This window comes from Triturus cristatus, chromosome 7, assembly GCF_964204655.1.
Source record: "Triturus cristatus chromosome 7, aTriCri1.1, whole genome shotgun sequence".
Lineage (NCBI taxonomy): Eukaryota > Metazoa > Chordata > Amphibia > Caudata > Salamandridae > Triturus > Triturus cristatus.
In genome coordinates this window covers 931363001-931379043 of record NC_140590.1, presented here as the reverse complement: position 1 = coordinate 931379043, position 16043 = coordinate 931363001, and the positions used below count along the sequence as shown (strand labels likewise).

The 16043-nt window shown below is 46.0% G+C and overlaps 1 protein-coding gene across 2 annotated transcripts in view; it reads right to left on the bottom strand.

The window, feature by feature from the left end:
* Positions 1 to 16043, bottom strand: part of SLC23A1 (solute carrier family 23 member 1) — a 473358-nt gene that overhangs the window by 373282 nt on the left and 84033 nt on the right. Inside the window, exon 2 of one of the 2 annotated variants that reach the window (XM_085617881.1) lies at positions 415 to 743. The exons of the other annotated variant lie outside the window; for it this stretch is intronic. The gene's annotated coding sequence lies outside the window, so the exon portion shown is untranslated. The remainder of the gene's footprint in view (positions 1 to 414; positions 744 to 16043) is intronic. 2 annotated transcript variants of the gene reach the window in all.

Below are 16043 nucleotides of genomic sequence, written 5' to 3'. Positions count from 1 at the left end.
AACTAAATTTGGAACAAATGATCTTTGATTCTATTGTAATTTCTCAACTCCCTTCATGGGCCAACTCAGTCTCCGTTTTTTGCAATGCACAGATGCATACTACACATCACTGTGAGATTGCTTGGAACTGTACGAGCTACATAAACAAAGCCACAGAGAGTGCTAACTCTCAGATATCACTAATTCACTATCTTGGTGGCAGGAGGACAGAGGCGTCTGCATTGGCTTCTTAAATAATCAGCTAAACTGAAAGCCGACGAGTACAATTTAGCAGCGGCGAGCACCTGGCTAGCTTAAACTGGACTCCATAATATTCTTAATGTAAACTTAACTTAACTCTGAGTGTAAGCAGCGTGCTATTCACGATTTTTTTTTTAGCACTGTAGAACACAAATCCAATAAATAATTACTCACCGAGCCCTGCAATCTCCACGCCTAGCAGGTCGAGCAGGTCCTGCTTGCTGTCGATGATATCAACCCAGCGATGCATCAGCTGCTGTTGGGTGCGGGTGGTGTGGCGCACACACTGGGGCACATTCCCCCAATTAAGGCCGATGCTCCTTCAGGGGGTAACCATTGCCAGATCCGCTGCCAGCATGGAGGGAAGGTGGCGCTGCACAAAAAAAGCAAGAGCTGCCACCTCACAAAAGATTTAATGGGGCTGCTGACAACTGCAAGGTGTGCTGCTAGTGGTTCGAGGCATGGCGTTGACGCTCCCTTTCTCGCCCTGCTCTGCCATGGCCCTGGGTGGGGGAAAAAAGAAAGGAAACAGGAAAGGAAGAAAAAAATGTACAACTAAGAAAGTAAAGGGAAATCAAAAAATGACAAAAACGTAAAATACACAAAGACACACACTGATACAATAAATAGAAAAGAGGGGGTGGATGAGTTAGATGGGTGAGGATTGAAAAGAGTATGGATAGATTGAAAAAAACAGTCCGAGCACCATGCACAGAACAGAAAACAAAATGGGGGAACCCATGTGAACTGCATGGTACCGTTCACGTGCAGTTTCCAGCATGAGGAAGCCCTTCGCGCTGTGTAGAACGTACAAACGTCACATGTATGAGTGCATCGAGCAGCTCCGTCACAAAACTTTATGAAGCAAAGCATAGTTTTTTCAGTACTTCGCGGAACTCTGCATAGAATGACTCCATGAGCTCCGTCCAGGCCTAGTTCTTGGACACATCTATTAAAGAGCACCTACTTCTTTTTTTTTTTACTGCTTTTTCGTGTGGTGCCGGAAAACCTCTGTAATGATTAATCCTCCTAAAAGCCCTCCCTAATCACTCTGAGAGAGTGCGGTGTCTTCAGGGCCTGTGACACCAGGGTGGTCACCATGGACCTCGCTGGGTCTTTTACGTGGCACTGCACAGCAGTGACTGAAGAGCTCCTCTGCATCAAGTCGAGCGGTGGCGTGTCTGTGAGTTGGGCTTCTGGGTGCTGTTGGTGACTGAGGTTGGGGGTGGGCAGGAGATGACCGCTCGGATCCCTGGTTGTACTTCGTTGCTGGTTCCTTGACTACAGACTGCAGGCCCGCGTCCTGCCGATTGTTGGATCGATAGGGCCAGGCTGAAGCAGGTGCTTATGGTCCTAGAAACTAATGCGATGCAGCGCGCCCAACGAAATTTGTTTTATTTATTTAAATGTGTACTTACCTCCATTCATCCATATTCCAGTGTTTACATTTCCCCACCCTGCCCCTCCCCTCCCCGCCTCACCGCCCCACGGAACTCCCTCCACGGACCGCTGCTGGTACCCTGACTTCCGACGCAGGAGCTTGTCTGCTGTATCACCGGCCTCCAGCACACAACATGGGAAACAATGATAACCGGCAGTCTAAAATCAGATTTGAAGCCAAAAAAACTTTAGCCAGAAGTACTCACATTGATAATGATTCTGCCTTCCCTCCTGAGAGCAATGGAGGTATGGATTTAGGCACCTAAGTTATCTGCACATTGCTCTTCAGCATGCAAAACAGTCTGCGTACATTGACCAAAAAATCATCACTCTTACGTCACAAGTTTATCTCTGCAGAACCATATGGACAGGGTTGCTGAATGCATGGATCATGCAGAATGTTGCATATAACCGAATTGAGGGGTGATTTCACTATGCAAACTAAAACGCTATAACACCTTGAAAACCTCCTTGAAGCAACCCATGCAAAAAATGAGGACCTCAAGGCATGATTATACTACCATGCTTGGGATCCCAGAATCCGCAAACGTCAGATTGATGGAGCTGTTCATAGAAAAAAAAGTTCACATCTTTGTTTTGTATAGCTAAACCAACTTCTATGTTCCTTGTGGAATGGATGTGCTGGAGCAGGGTTTTCTGTTGAAAATTTATTGGGTTTTAAGCTCCAGTTTTGTCTATGTGTCATAGTTAAAATTATTAATTTTTAATTACTAATTATCGTTTTCCGTGATAGATTCTGACTAATCAACATACTAACAAGAGAAACTACACGTGGGAATGCATATATGTTGCTTAATAATATGTGCAGTTATTTAATATAAGTGTGTTATTTGTTTTGCGTTGATGCTTTTTAATAAACGTGTACTAATGCTTATTTATGTTGCAGATGGCTAGGTAATTACATACACATAAGGGTATTAGTGGGAATTAACACTGTTTAATCATTGCGATGATGTAGTAACGTTGTTTGTGTTTCTTTCAATTAAGATGGTCCGTTTTGGCCTAAAAGAAAATGGCTGCCATTTACAGCCTGCGTTCGAGTGAATGAGATGTGACGGAGGGCCTTGCTGAACATGGTTGAAAGTCACCTGATCACAGCCTCTGCACAATTTGAAAAAGCTTCTATGATGACAACGATTCCAGGAGTGCTGCCAATCTGCTGAGTTGTCCTTGGTTGAGAATGAAGCCACAATGAACTATTCACAATTGTAATGGCTTTGCCATGATTCCGAGGAAGAGCTTCTATTAATGCAACATTTTCAAGATTGAGTTTCCTTCTTCCGTCTTTTTATTTTTGTGATTTTTTCTGAGCGGAGGTTTTCCAAATGTAGCGATGCTACATCCTTTCCTGCTCGCTCTGCTCAGCGGCTCAACGGATATTCAGAACTTATTTGTTGCTATCATTTTGTAAGTTTTATTATAAATATACTAGACTAGAGAGGGTCCGTGTCTTTGTATTCGGGATTTTTGAGGCCACTTCTTTCTGAACCCATGCTGGTGAGGATCGATGCTGTGAGGACGGCGACTCGAGAGACTTTACTGAGAGACCTGTCCTGACCCATTTATGACATTTAGCTAGAATAGGTAAATATGAGAATAATGATTTTGCTATTGATTGACTTTCACTTGAACTAATTTTAGATAAAATTACCTTATGTTTGAATTACAGTGTCGGGTGGTTATTTCTTTGTCAGTTATTGAATTCCTTATTGTGACTATCATGACTCAAGGCAATATCAATTTGATTGCATTGACCTTACTGTAGATGCAGGGTGTTTTAGGAGTTTCTCTCAGGTTCAGTGCGGATAGAGTAATAGAGCGTATGTTGGTGAAATGGGCCCAAGCGTATGATGAGTGTATGTGCGTGTATCTGTGAAATTACTCTATCTGTGGAAGTAGGGAGAATTTATATGCTCTGATCTGCGGCAATTTCCTGGTAGCAGAGTAATGGTTTTGATTAATGTCTTAATTTGATAGGTTGCTTGTACATAGGCTTTCAGTTTCATTGATTATTGATGTTGATATATGTACTAATATTATATGTTGAAGTCGTCATGTTGAGTTTTATGTAGTGCTTCTGGAACTTGGGAGCTGGTGACGGTTCCGTAGAGGGGCAGAGGGAAGTGTGTGCTGCTCTCGGTAAAGACGGGATTGTTGGAATTACCTGTACGTATGCAGGAAAAACGTGTGACAATTGAAGTTGCGCGTCACATTGTCTGGGTTCGGAATTAGTGACATCGTCGTGTGTTACTACTAGAGATATTTCTGTGTATAAGAGGAGTGTGTATGGTAGCAAAGGTTATCTGTGAAACTTTGGTCTTAAGTCTCAGGGATCCGTAAGGTTTGCCGTTAAAGCTTACCACTGGAGAAGTAATAGGTATATTCTGAGCTTGCTTGAAGGACTGAGCAGAGGTAAATGCTGCCTGGTCAACGTGTGTTATAATTCTGTAGCGGGACAGATTGTTTGCTGTTCTGGGGAAAGGCAGAATTCTGTATGCATGTGCTATTTTTTCTTGTGTGAAAGTGCGTAAATGTATGAGCATTTAGTTAATTGTGAAAGCTCCTAGGAACAGTCCGGGAGGAAGCAGTTACTGGATGTGTGTTAGAAGGGCAGAGTAGAGGGATGTGCTACTGTGTCAACGAGAGTATTAATTCCGTAGTAGAGCAGAGGTAAGCGCTGTTCTAGAGAGAAGCGGGATTTTTGTGAGAAAGATTTTCTTTACTATTCTGTGGTTAGCGAAGCAGACAATGGAGATGTTTATATGTTGTAACTAATGAATTTTGTAGAATTGTGAGACAAGGCCAACAGAAACGGTTTTGTAAAGAAGGGGTAGTAGAGTGACAAGAGACAGGAGTCAAAGCGGCTGCAGCGACTACTGACGTCAGAAAGACCGCGCTCTGATTGGATAGTGAACCAGAACAGTGCTCGCGCTGGGATTGGTGCGTTAGTGTGAGCCGCGCAGGGATTGGAAGAAGTACAGAGTGACGTAGACGTTCCAGGATTGGTGCGTTGGTGTGAGTCGCGCTGTAATTGGACAAAAGATCAGCAACTGTACGAAAGGGATTAGAGAGTTTTGGTAAACGCTGAAATGTATTACCAAGAGGAAAAAAAGAAGAAATCTTTGTTCGGTAAAATAAAGAAATGGTTTGACAAGGATAAGGACATTTATATCGAACCGTTTGCACAAACTCTGAGGGATAATGTTAACATCAAGATGTTTGCGTGTAGGGGCTGGGAGAGAAAAGTGGCCCTATATGCGGATGACATCATTATTTATACCTCCGATCCCCATTTGGCTCTTCCAGAAATACTCAAGCTAGCCTCAGCCTTTGGAGAAGTATCAGGATATGAGATCAATTCCACCAAAACTGAGATGATGACTTGGGGTATGGATCAGTGCACGAGCATTGCCGGTATTCAGCCAGGAAAGAAGTTAAGATACCTGGGCCTTGACATTGTTGAGGATCTAGACCAGATTGTCAAGACCAACTTTTTAAAGATCGTCAAGGACTGTCGAAAGTTACTTCAGTCCTGGTCTGGTCTTCCTCTGTCGTTACTGGGGCGGTCAAATCTGGTCAAGATGACGGTTCTGCCAAAGCTCTCCTTTCTATTTAGTACTATTCCCCTGTACTTTGATCCAACTCCTATTAAAACATTCCAGGCCGAGATTAATACATTTATTTGGAATAAACATCTTCCAAGAATCTCGTGGAAAAAGATAAGGAGGCGTAGGGAAAAGGGGGGCTTTGCTGCTCCGGACATTCAGTTGTATGCATGGGCGTTCCAGCTTTCCCATGCCAGAATGTTGTTAAAAAAGCCATCAGAGTCTGGTGTAGGAATATTATATGCGACCCTGCTAGATGGAGAGGGGGTTAGTCAGTCTGGATTCCTCTTGAAATTTGGAGATCCGAAATACTTCAAAAAGATCAGGCTGAAGATCCTACTGGGGATGGCAAGGACTTGGGCCCAGGTCCTAAAAGCCACCAAAATAGGGTATTATAGCAGTAGGACTCCCTTATGGGATCTCCCCGATCCCCCGGCCTGGTTGTGTGATCTGCTTGCACTACCCATTAGAGAGGCAGGGTTGGAGTGTTGGGGAGACCTATTTGTTGAGGGTGAATTGCTTTCTTGGGATTGTCTGAGGGAGAAGATTGGTTCTGGCCTATCTAGGCTAAAATATCTGCAAATGGCCAGTTGGTATAGATCTTATATAAAACAGCCCTCTCAGAGAAGCAAGCCCCCATTAGGCGGCTATAGTACTTTCATAAATTTGTTGATCGACAAACCCCCGGCCAGGAAAGAGATCTCTTTATGGTACAATTTGATTTTGGAGGAGTTAGACGGGGAATTCCAGCTACCTGAGGAGCTTTGGGGGACAGATATAAGCAATACCAGTCTGCAAGAGGTATGGGGGAAATCATGTAGAATGTTGTGGGATGTCGTGAAGCCGGCATGGTTGCGCAGGAACCACCTCTATACTATCCACAGAGCGTACTACTCTCCCCTTCGCCTGTCCAAATTTACTCAAGGGAACACGGTGAAGTGTGCTAGATGTGGTCTCCTGGCTGCCTCGGACATCCACATGTTCTACGAGTGTCCATCTTTGTTGCAGTTCTGGGAATCTATTTGTAAGATTCTGTCAATGTCTGTCGATTTCAACATAGTATTGGATTCTCAGTTAGTCATCTTTGGAATCCTAGAGGGGGTTTCCAATATGGCGAAAAAGCTTGTCTTCTATGCAATATTGCTTGCTAGAAGGGAGATATGTAAGAAGTGGAAGGACTGTTCACCTCCCTCAGTCATAGAATGGTTTGCTTCCACCCTGCAAGTCTCCAAGCTGGATTTGGTCAGAATAGGGAATCCTGAGAAAAGGTCTTTTTGGAACCTCCTAAGATGGGATCATTGAGAGTCTGGGTTTTTTTTTTTTTTTCCCCAGGTCCAATGATTAAGCCATCTATACTCTGTCTGGGTATGTGCAATGCCTGGACAGTCTTGTTCAGCATTTTTGGTGGATCTTCAAAATCCTCTATAAGGTAATGCTATGTTGATCGTGGGAATGTCAAGCTATACTGCTACGGGACGAGGCTCTCGCTTACCGTTTGGTCCCCTCCAGTCGCCGACTGAGCTAGCATTTTGTTTGCTAACCTACCGATCACGCATATAGAACCTTGGTGGCGCATGAGGACAAAAAAAAAAAAAAAAAAAAAAAGGATAAGGACATTAAAACAAGAGAGGGTGAATTGCTACCTCCGACGAAAACACCTGCATCCTTCATTGTTGCGAAATATGGGTATCATACTTGTATATGGTTGGACAATTGGGTAAGGTATACTAAGGAAGATGGTGTTTTAGCTTTCCCAGAACATGGTTCATTTAATTTGGCTGTGTTGAGAAATTTACGGGAAAAGATGTTGTGTCTTGAGCCGAGACCAAGGCCGACGCAGTTTGAGGCATTGGTAGAATGGGAAGATGAGGTGCATGAGCGAGAGAAACAGAGAAGTGGGAGCCAGTATAGGTATATGTTTGGGAGAAGATATGATCGTGAAACTCATCATGACCGAATGAGGAGATGGCGAGATGCGAGTATGACAGAGGGATTATATCCTATGAGGACAGTTGATAGAAAGGAGGACAGGAAGGAAGCAGGGAGGGTACCTGATGCAGAAGTGAAAAGGTTTGGAGCTAATGATTATGAGGATGAGGTCTTGGATGACATGATTTACAAGAGACCACCTCCATATAGACCAGAATCAGAAGAGAACACGCCAGTGGCTACTCCAATAAGAGATACTTTGCATATCATTGAGACAGAAGTTGTGTCTCCTGATTTGAAAGGTGGTAGCTCTTTCATGGAAAGTGAAAGAGAGAAAGAGCGAGAGAGAAAGGATCGAATTAGTGACGAGAAAACAAGAGAATTAGCTAGAACAACATCTGAGCTGACTGAAAAGATCAGAGAACTGACGAAGAATCTAGAAGCTGTCACGGTACCTGTAACCATAGGTCCAGTTATGCCTGTTTTTGATAAGCAGAGGACGGGTGAAAGTGGTTTAACGGTTCCATATATAGGGAATGGATTGGCTGGTTCTTCGGGAGAGTCAGGAATGAGAACGAGAGAAAATCAGTTGAGGCATACCCTAGGTGGTGATGAGTTAAATGTACAGTCAAATTCAGGGTTGAATAACAGTAGTGTAGGAATGCCAATATTGGAACCACAGAGGATGGCAGAATCAGTGAGCCCAGTAAAAAGATCTACGGAAATAACAGCTGAGGATTTGAATGATTGGTTGAAAGTTCTTCAAAAGAAGGAGAAAAAATCTCAGGCAATTGATGTAGCCAGGTTGTGCATAGAATTGGAGGAGCTTATTGCAGGAACAGTTTCTATGGAAATACTGAGAGATCATCATGATGGTGAATTGTTATATATGTGCAAGAGTATTACCTGGAGGGCTAAAAGTACACATGATAGGTTAAGAGGAATAGCGAGTGAATTGGGAGTTGACATGGATAAAGTGAAGGTTTTGCAGAAACCTTATCGAGTGCATTTTTCTGAAAAGGATATAGAAAATTTTAATAATGTTGGCAGAACAGGGCAAATTAAGGAAATGATTTCCTTGTTGCGGAAATGGGATGATGTAGAAAGATGGAAGGACAGGTGGTACAAAGAAAGGCAAGAAACAGAGGACAGGACTTATTCGGCATTTCCAGTAAGGGAAAAGGAGAAAACAGTGGATGCTTATCCTATGAGAGAAATACCTGGAGGAGGATATGTACATGTTCCATGGACGAGACAGGATATTTTGTCATTTACAAATGATTTCCCTCGACTGAGAGAAAAGCCAGTTGAGTGGTATAGGCAGGTAGACAGGTTTGTGAAATTGTCAAAAGTGCTGTGGATTGACCTGAATAGTCTGTTTGATATAATTGTTCCGGCAGACTTGTGGGCTGAATGTAAGATAGTTATAGATTGGCCTAATAAGGAATACCCAAGAGATCCAAAGACAGGAGCTCCAGATCCAGAAGTTATGAGGAAATACGATCAGGTTATTGTGTTTCTAAAAAGCAAGGTACCTCCAAAAGAGACAGACTGGGTTAAAATAGATCGAACACATCAGGAAGCAAAAGAATCAGTTCATGCTTTCTATGAAAGGCTGATACTAGCTTTTAAACAGTTCAGTGGAGATGAACACCTGGGAGACAAAGATTTGAGTCATTTTGTATACAGATTTGTATATGGCCTGAGACCTGAGATTAGTGAAAGAATTCGTGAGCATACAGTTGATTGGCAGAGTAAGAAAATTGATGAAATCCTGAGACATGCTAAGTATTTCAGTGATGAAATTGAGGCAAAACAAAGAAAGTTGAAAGAGAAGGCAATGTGGGCAGAGGTGAAAGTTGCAGAGAGACAAGAAGCACAGTTGGTGGAACAGGCAAATAATCCAGGAAATAGGCCCAGATATGCAGGAAAAGGAAAGGGAAACTTGGAGGAGGCCAAGAAAAAGTTCCCTTGCCACAATTGTGGTCAACTGGGACATTGGAGATCCGAATGTACAAATCCACCATTAGTAAGTAATGAAAATAAATCTTTAAATCAACAGGTGCAGAACGAGGGGTGTAATCATCAGCAGCAACAGCAGAAGGGTGTTAAGCAGCAGAGTCAAGAGCCAAAACCGCCCTTGCCGCAGAATAGAGGGTCCCAAAAGTACAGCCAGGATTCGGGATTCTACAATGATGAGCAGTTAAACAAACAGAGACGTTCGACCCTGGTACAGCAGTACTGGGTAAAGAATGAAGGGAGTGAGTCTGAGGGTGATTATTGACGGTGCCGAGGAGAGGAGGAAGAGTGCATACTTGGTGCAACTCTAGAAATAGACCAGGCAGGACCATATGTGGATGGGAAAATAAATGAAGAAAGTGTTACCTTTTTAGTAGACACAGGTGCAACGAGATCAACTGTCAGGTCAGCAGATGTGAGAAATCTTCCTCTCTCGGACGAAGCAATCCAAGTAGTGGGTGTAGCCAACACACAGATTAAGATTCGTCTTACTGAACCAGTAAGGGTAAAAATAGGGAAATTTTCAGACATGCACAGATTTGTGGTCTGTGACACCAGTCCAGTGAACTTGTTAGGTAGGGATTTATTGTGCAAGATGAATCGTACAATTTTCTGTACTCCGGATGGAATAGCATTTGAGACACCGGATGAGGATGTCTTGTACAGAATGACTCTAGATAATAGAGAGAGTGAAATTGTGAGTACATATGCTGTCTTTAATCCAGATGACTTGCCTAAAGAGTTAAGAGACACAGTGAAAATAGCAGTTTGGGATTTTACTGGAGAAGATGTGGGATTGATGAATAATGTAGATCCAGTGAAAATTTCAGTGAAAGAGGGAATTACTTATCCTAATATTCCTCAGTACAAAATGACACCAGAAATAATTGAGGGAATAACGCCCATAATTGAGAAAATGATCCAGCAAGGAGTTTTGAGAGAATTACTGAGTAGTCCGTGTAACTAACCGATAATGGGGCTAAAAAAGCCTGATGGGAAGTTCAGGATTGTACAGGATTTGAGAAAGGTTAACAAAATTGTGGTGGCATGTTGTCCCATTGTGCCAAATCCGTCAGTGATTTTGTATCAGATTCCACATGATGCTGAATGGTACACAGTGATTGATTTGTGTCATGCTTTCTTTTCAATTCCATTGCATCATGACAGTCAGCCTATTTTTGCATTTAGGTTTGGCCAGCGTATTTTAGCATGGTGTCGTATCCCACAGGGATATACAGAGAGTCCTTCGATATTCAATCAGCTATTGAAAAAATCATTGGAGAGTTTGATCATGCCTGAAAGTTCAGTGCTAGTGCAGTATATCGATGACTTACTTGTGGCATCAAAGACACGTGAAGCTTGTGAAGTAGATACCATAGCTTTACTGAATCATCTGGCAGATGGAGGGTTAAAGGTATCTCCAGCCAAATTGCAGTTTTGCAAGAAAGAGGTGCATTATCTTGGACACAATATTGAAAAGGGTCTGAGAAAAGTGACTAATGACAGAATCAAAATCATCAGAGGAATGAGAGCCCCGAGGACCCAAAGAGAAGTGAGGATGTTTCTGGGAATGGTGGGTTATTGTCGTCAGTGGATAAGTAATTTTTCCCTGATAGCGAGGCCATTGATTAAATTGACCAAAAGTGAGGTGAGAGACCCATTGGAGCTGGATGGAGAACAAATGGCAGCATTTGAAGAGTTAAAGAGCAGAATGTGCGAAGCCCCTGCTTTGGGAATGCCTGACTATGAGAAAGAATTCGAGTTGTACTGCAGTGAGAGAAATGGATGTGCACTTTCAGTGTTAATCCAAAAGCATGGACAACTGAGAAGGCCTATTTTGTCTAAGTGTCATATGTAGGAGAGTAGGGTCTGCAATCCTATGATCACCCAGATTTTTTTGCTTTTGCTTCATTGGTTTACGACTTTCTCCGGCTGTGGGCCTGCCAATCAGACCCACAGCCTAGCTGTTCTCTCTCGAAATTAACACACATGTACGTTAGGTGCATCCACTAATTGGAACTGGGCCGCCTTGTCAGTCCCTGTCTCAGCATACCCCAGGTATCCAGGGCATCGGTGTACCCAGGGCCTACCAGGGGCTGAAGCATGTATTATGCCACCCCTGGAATGGCCGCCCAAATCTGACACAACTGGCTGCACGACAGCTGGGGCCACGTGGTGTAATCACCCGTTGCTGTAGGTGTAGTATTCCTACACCTAAACCCTAACATGGACACATGGGTTCCTATCAGTCACTCCTATGGCAGGCCTTATCAATCCTGAAGGCAGAGTGCAGGGGATCATGTGGGACGGTGCTCTGGCGCGAGCTGAGCCCGTCGACGGCTTGTGGAACCAAGTCCTAATAGCCGTTCCATGGGGACGCGGGCCAACTACTTTTAAATGCCTTATAATCCTAGCGGTTATTTGCTAACTTTGGCCTCGCATCACCTACACATGTCGAGTAAGGTGTCATACGAATGGGAATACGAACCCCTCGCCAGTCCGGGTGACGGGGTTGGCATTCCCCCCCTTTTAGAGGGACACGACATGGAAGTAACCTTGAACCCCGGTTAAAGTTGACTCAAGCCTCAGCATCACAAAATGGATGCTGCCACCAGACACAAGTCTGACCTCCCGCTGCTGGGGGACCTTCCAGCAAAGGGAGCTTGGACAAAGGGTTTCCTGTCGAGGGCGGTGTTAGCACCGTCCCAGACAGGGTTTGTGTATCCCAGGTGGGCAGGGCTGAAAGGAAGGTGACTGCAAGTGGCACCCCGGTGCTCACTGTGCATAGCCCGGCTCAAACCAGTTTCAGGGGCACAACGGCCCCTGAGCTGGCGCGAAGCCGGACAAAGGATAGGGGTGTAACCACCCCCCTCCTGGCTCCACCCATAGGTAGAACCTAGTCACGGGCCAGCCCCTTTTCTTAGAATAAAGGTAGGAGCGAGTCCCCTTCCCAAATTGGATAATCAGATAATCGGATACCTCCGAATCACGAACCACTTTCCACGAAAGGAACTCTTGACTATTTCTGAAGACTCTCCCTTGTGGCTAAGGAGTAGCCACCCTGCACCAGCAGGCACCACCTAAGCGCTTGCGGTTTGCTGTAAGTCTCTCCTACGGATCAAGACTGCCCAGCTCGACGAGACCCGAGTTCCCTGCCATCTCTGACCTTTTACCTCCCTCATCAGCTCAGCTGAGAGTCGTAGGTGTGACGAGACCTGCGGGACCGGCTATCTTCAGGACCTGCACGACGCTTATCTAGCACGCCCACCGAGGGACCCTCGAGTGAGTGCACCTAGGGTTTGAGAAACTCTAAACCCTGAGCAGCTCCAGCATCGAAGTCTGTCTCCCCAGCATCCACGAGATCTGCGTGGGGGCCCTTCCGCTCCTTGCTGTTCACCGCGTTGTCCGACCACTTGCCGACCGGCTTGTGGCCCGCTTCACGACGCACCACGTTTTGTTTCATCACTAGTCTGGTTGCTCCAGACTGGCTCTTGCTCCCCTTCAACAGAGGAGTACCCCGGACCCTTCTGGTCCACTCCCGACGCCATCTTGACTCCCCCGCTTGGGTGGCCACTGCCAAGATCCGCTGCCCCTTCCTGGGCCCAGCATCATCGACAGTAGACACCTTCGTGGGACAGCTCGCCCTCCATCCTGGTCGCCACCGCGCCTCCTGGTCCGAGGAACAGCCGAGTCCGACGTCACCCACTCACCTGGTCGAGGTGACTTCCGCCGGTACCCTCCTGGTACCCACACGATCGCTGGCTAGCGGTTGAGAACTGAGTCCCCTCTGCTTTCAGGTTTCCTTCACCACCGATCGAGGCTTGGATCGCTCTGAACATCGTCACTGGTCGCCTGCCAGCAACTTCTTCTTTCAGGCTCCTGAGACTACACGAGGACTCCCGACATCTTGACGAACTTCACGCAGCCGCAACCTCCGGGCTAGGTAACTCGAGCATCTCGGTGCTCCATCGCAGGTTCGCTCTACAAGTGTCCAGTTCCTTTTTCGTTTAGTCCCACTGATCGGATCACTCCGGGATCAGTATCTCCAGACGCTAACCATTCGCATTTCACTGTTAGTGTAGGTGGTTTCTCGTGCCCCTCGGGCATTTGTGTAAATTGTGCAACTGAAGTATTTTCCTAAGAGTTTTGTAGTGTGCTTAGCTCCCTGACTCATAAAGAGCCAGGGTAGTCCTGTTATAAATAAATATCCTTTTATTTTCATAACAACTTGTGTGGTGTCCTTTCACTTGGTGTTCAAGGGGTATATGTGATGGTAAACAGCTGGCTTAACACGCCCTCTAGAGTTTAGCCTAAGACTGCTCGTATCCACGCTACTAGGATAGCTGGTCTAAAAGGTTGACTTACAACCAATCATCAATAAGGGTCGTTTGGAATGATACACAGTGATCACTAGAATAGTGAGCACTACATATCAGGCCAACTTCTCACATTGGTGAGCAGCGGTTGGGATTTGAGCTTGCTGTTGTTTTACCACACACGTATCCTAAGAATATCGCAGTGAAAGATCACATAAGTACCCAGGTACATATAACTTAACTTAGAATACTCCGAGTTCTACTGAACCGGCTGTTGTAGTGTAACAGGGCTTAGCACACCCTGACTACAACTCCTAGCAAGGGATCAGTAGGTAAACCCATAGTGTAGGTAGGTGCAACACTTACACCTCACTAGAAAAGCATGTCGATCCACGGAGAGTCTTCGCAGACTCCCTTAGTGGTCAGTGACCCTCCACAGGTCGTGTCACGATATGCAACTCTTAGCTTCAAGGAGATGCGACAACTGTGTGCCTCCAGGAAGCTAAACCAGGGTTCTAACCCTACCATCGCAATACTGATAGGTCTCTTAGAGGCGTACGATGCTAGGAGGTCCTCTAACACAGGTCCCCCCAGTGCAGATGGGAACATGCCGCCCTTAGAGGGAACCCTCGGTGACCCGGACCTCGACCCTCACACAGAGGAGGAGGACGAGGACGAGTTATCGGGAGACGAGGCAGACAAAGGTCCAGCGGTAGTCGGCAGGCTTACAAGGACCAACTTAAGCAGGCATGAGAATGGAACTGGGGGAGCCCCGGGCCCACGCTCAAGCAGGCTTAACCTTGGGAACGGACGAGCTAGGTCTCTCTCCAGAGGCTCTGGCAGATCGGTTCATACACATGTCTCTCAGGCATCCTCTCAGAGAGGAATGACTTCCCCTCAGAGGAGGGAGCATGAAGCGAAGATGCGGGAGGTCCATCTGAGGATCGAGCGGGAAGAACTTGCCCTCGCCAAAGAAAGACTTGCCTTGGCCCGAGAACAGAAATTAAGTGGGTTAGATCCCACTGGTGGCAGCATTCTCCTTAGAGAGAAAGACAGGGGTATAGACACTAGACACCTGAGTAAAATCGTGCCCCCCTTTAAACAAGGGGACGACATCCACAAGTGGATAACTGCCTTGGAGAGGGCCTGCACTGTCCAGTGCGTCCCCCCAAGTCAGTGGGCAGCCATACTGTGGCTTTCCTTTGAAGGTAAAGGAAGGGACAAGCTCCTCACTACAAGAGCTGAGGATGCTAACAACTACCAGGTCCTGAAGAACACACTGATTGATGGGTTCGGCTTAACCACGGAACAGTACCGGGTGCTGTTCCGGGACACCCAGAAAATTCAGTCTCAGGATTGGGCTGACTTTGTCGATTGTGCCACTAAGGCTTTGGAAGGCTGGTTGCTGGGTAGCAAGGTTACTGATTACACAGGATTGTACAATCTTATCATGCGAGAACAGATTTTAAACAACTGTCAGAACCAATTGTTGCATCAGCACCTTGTCGACTCGGATCTGACCTCTCCCCAAGAATTGGGAAAGAAGGCGGACAGATGGGTCAGAACAAGGGTCAAGCAGAACCAGAATCAGAACCAGGGTGGTCAGAAGAAAGCAGACCAGAAGGGTAACAAGAACGAACAAAATGACCAGAAGTCTTCGACAGGTCCCCAACAAACCAAAGAGGGTGGGGGTCAGGCTTCGCAGAAGAAGAAGACTCAAGAAGGCCAGTCAAAAAGGTGGTGCCAATACTGTAAAAGTAAGACTCACTGGTTTAGTGAGTGCACCAAGAAAGGAGGGCAAACTCCTGCCACTGCAGCCCCTAAGGCACCTGCACCCCCTAGTACAGTCAGCAGTGGTAGTGCGCCTCCCAAGGCATTAGTTGGGTTAACCTTGGGAACCGAGGGGAGTGACGACTTAGTCGGCACGCTCACTCAGGCCGTCCTTGTCTGTACAGGGGATATGGATATGTCCCCTGACGCCAGTCCCAATACTTTGGGCAAATACAGACAGACACCTTTGATAAATGGAAGAGTGGCTCAGGCCTACAGGGACACGTGTGCCAGTGTCACCATGGTGACGCCTAACTTCGTGGACCCTGGACAGATCATGCTAGGTACCAGTTACCTAGTGACCAATGCCAGCAACGTCACTACCAATCACAGTATGGCAGTTGTTGATTTCTCCTGGGGAGGGGTAAGTGGCCCGAAAAAGGTTGTGGTTAGTTCAGACCTCCCCGTAGAATGTCTGTTGGGCAATGATTTGGAAACGTCACAATGGTCAGAGGTGGAGCAGAGGACTCACATGGAGATGTTAGGCTTGCCAGCCCATGTCCTTGCTGTGACCAGGTCACAGGCCAAAAGATGCCCCACTGAACAGGTGCTGGATCCTGGAAGAACGGACCAGGCACCTTCCAAGAAAAGGAGCAGTAAGGGTAAGGCTTCGCCTTCCCCCTTGCCCCAGGTCGTGGATCAA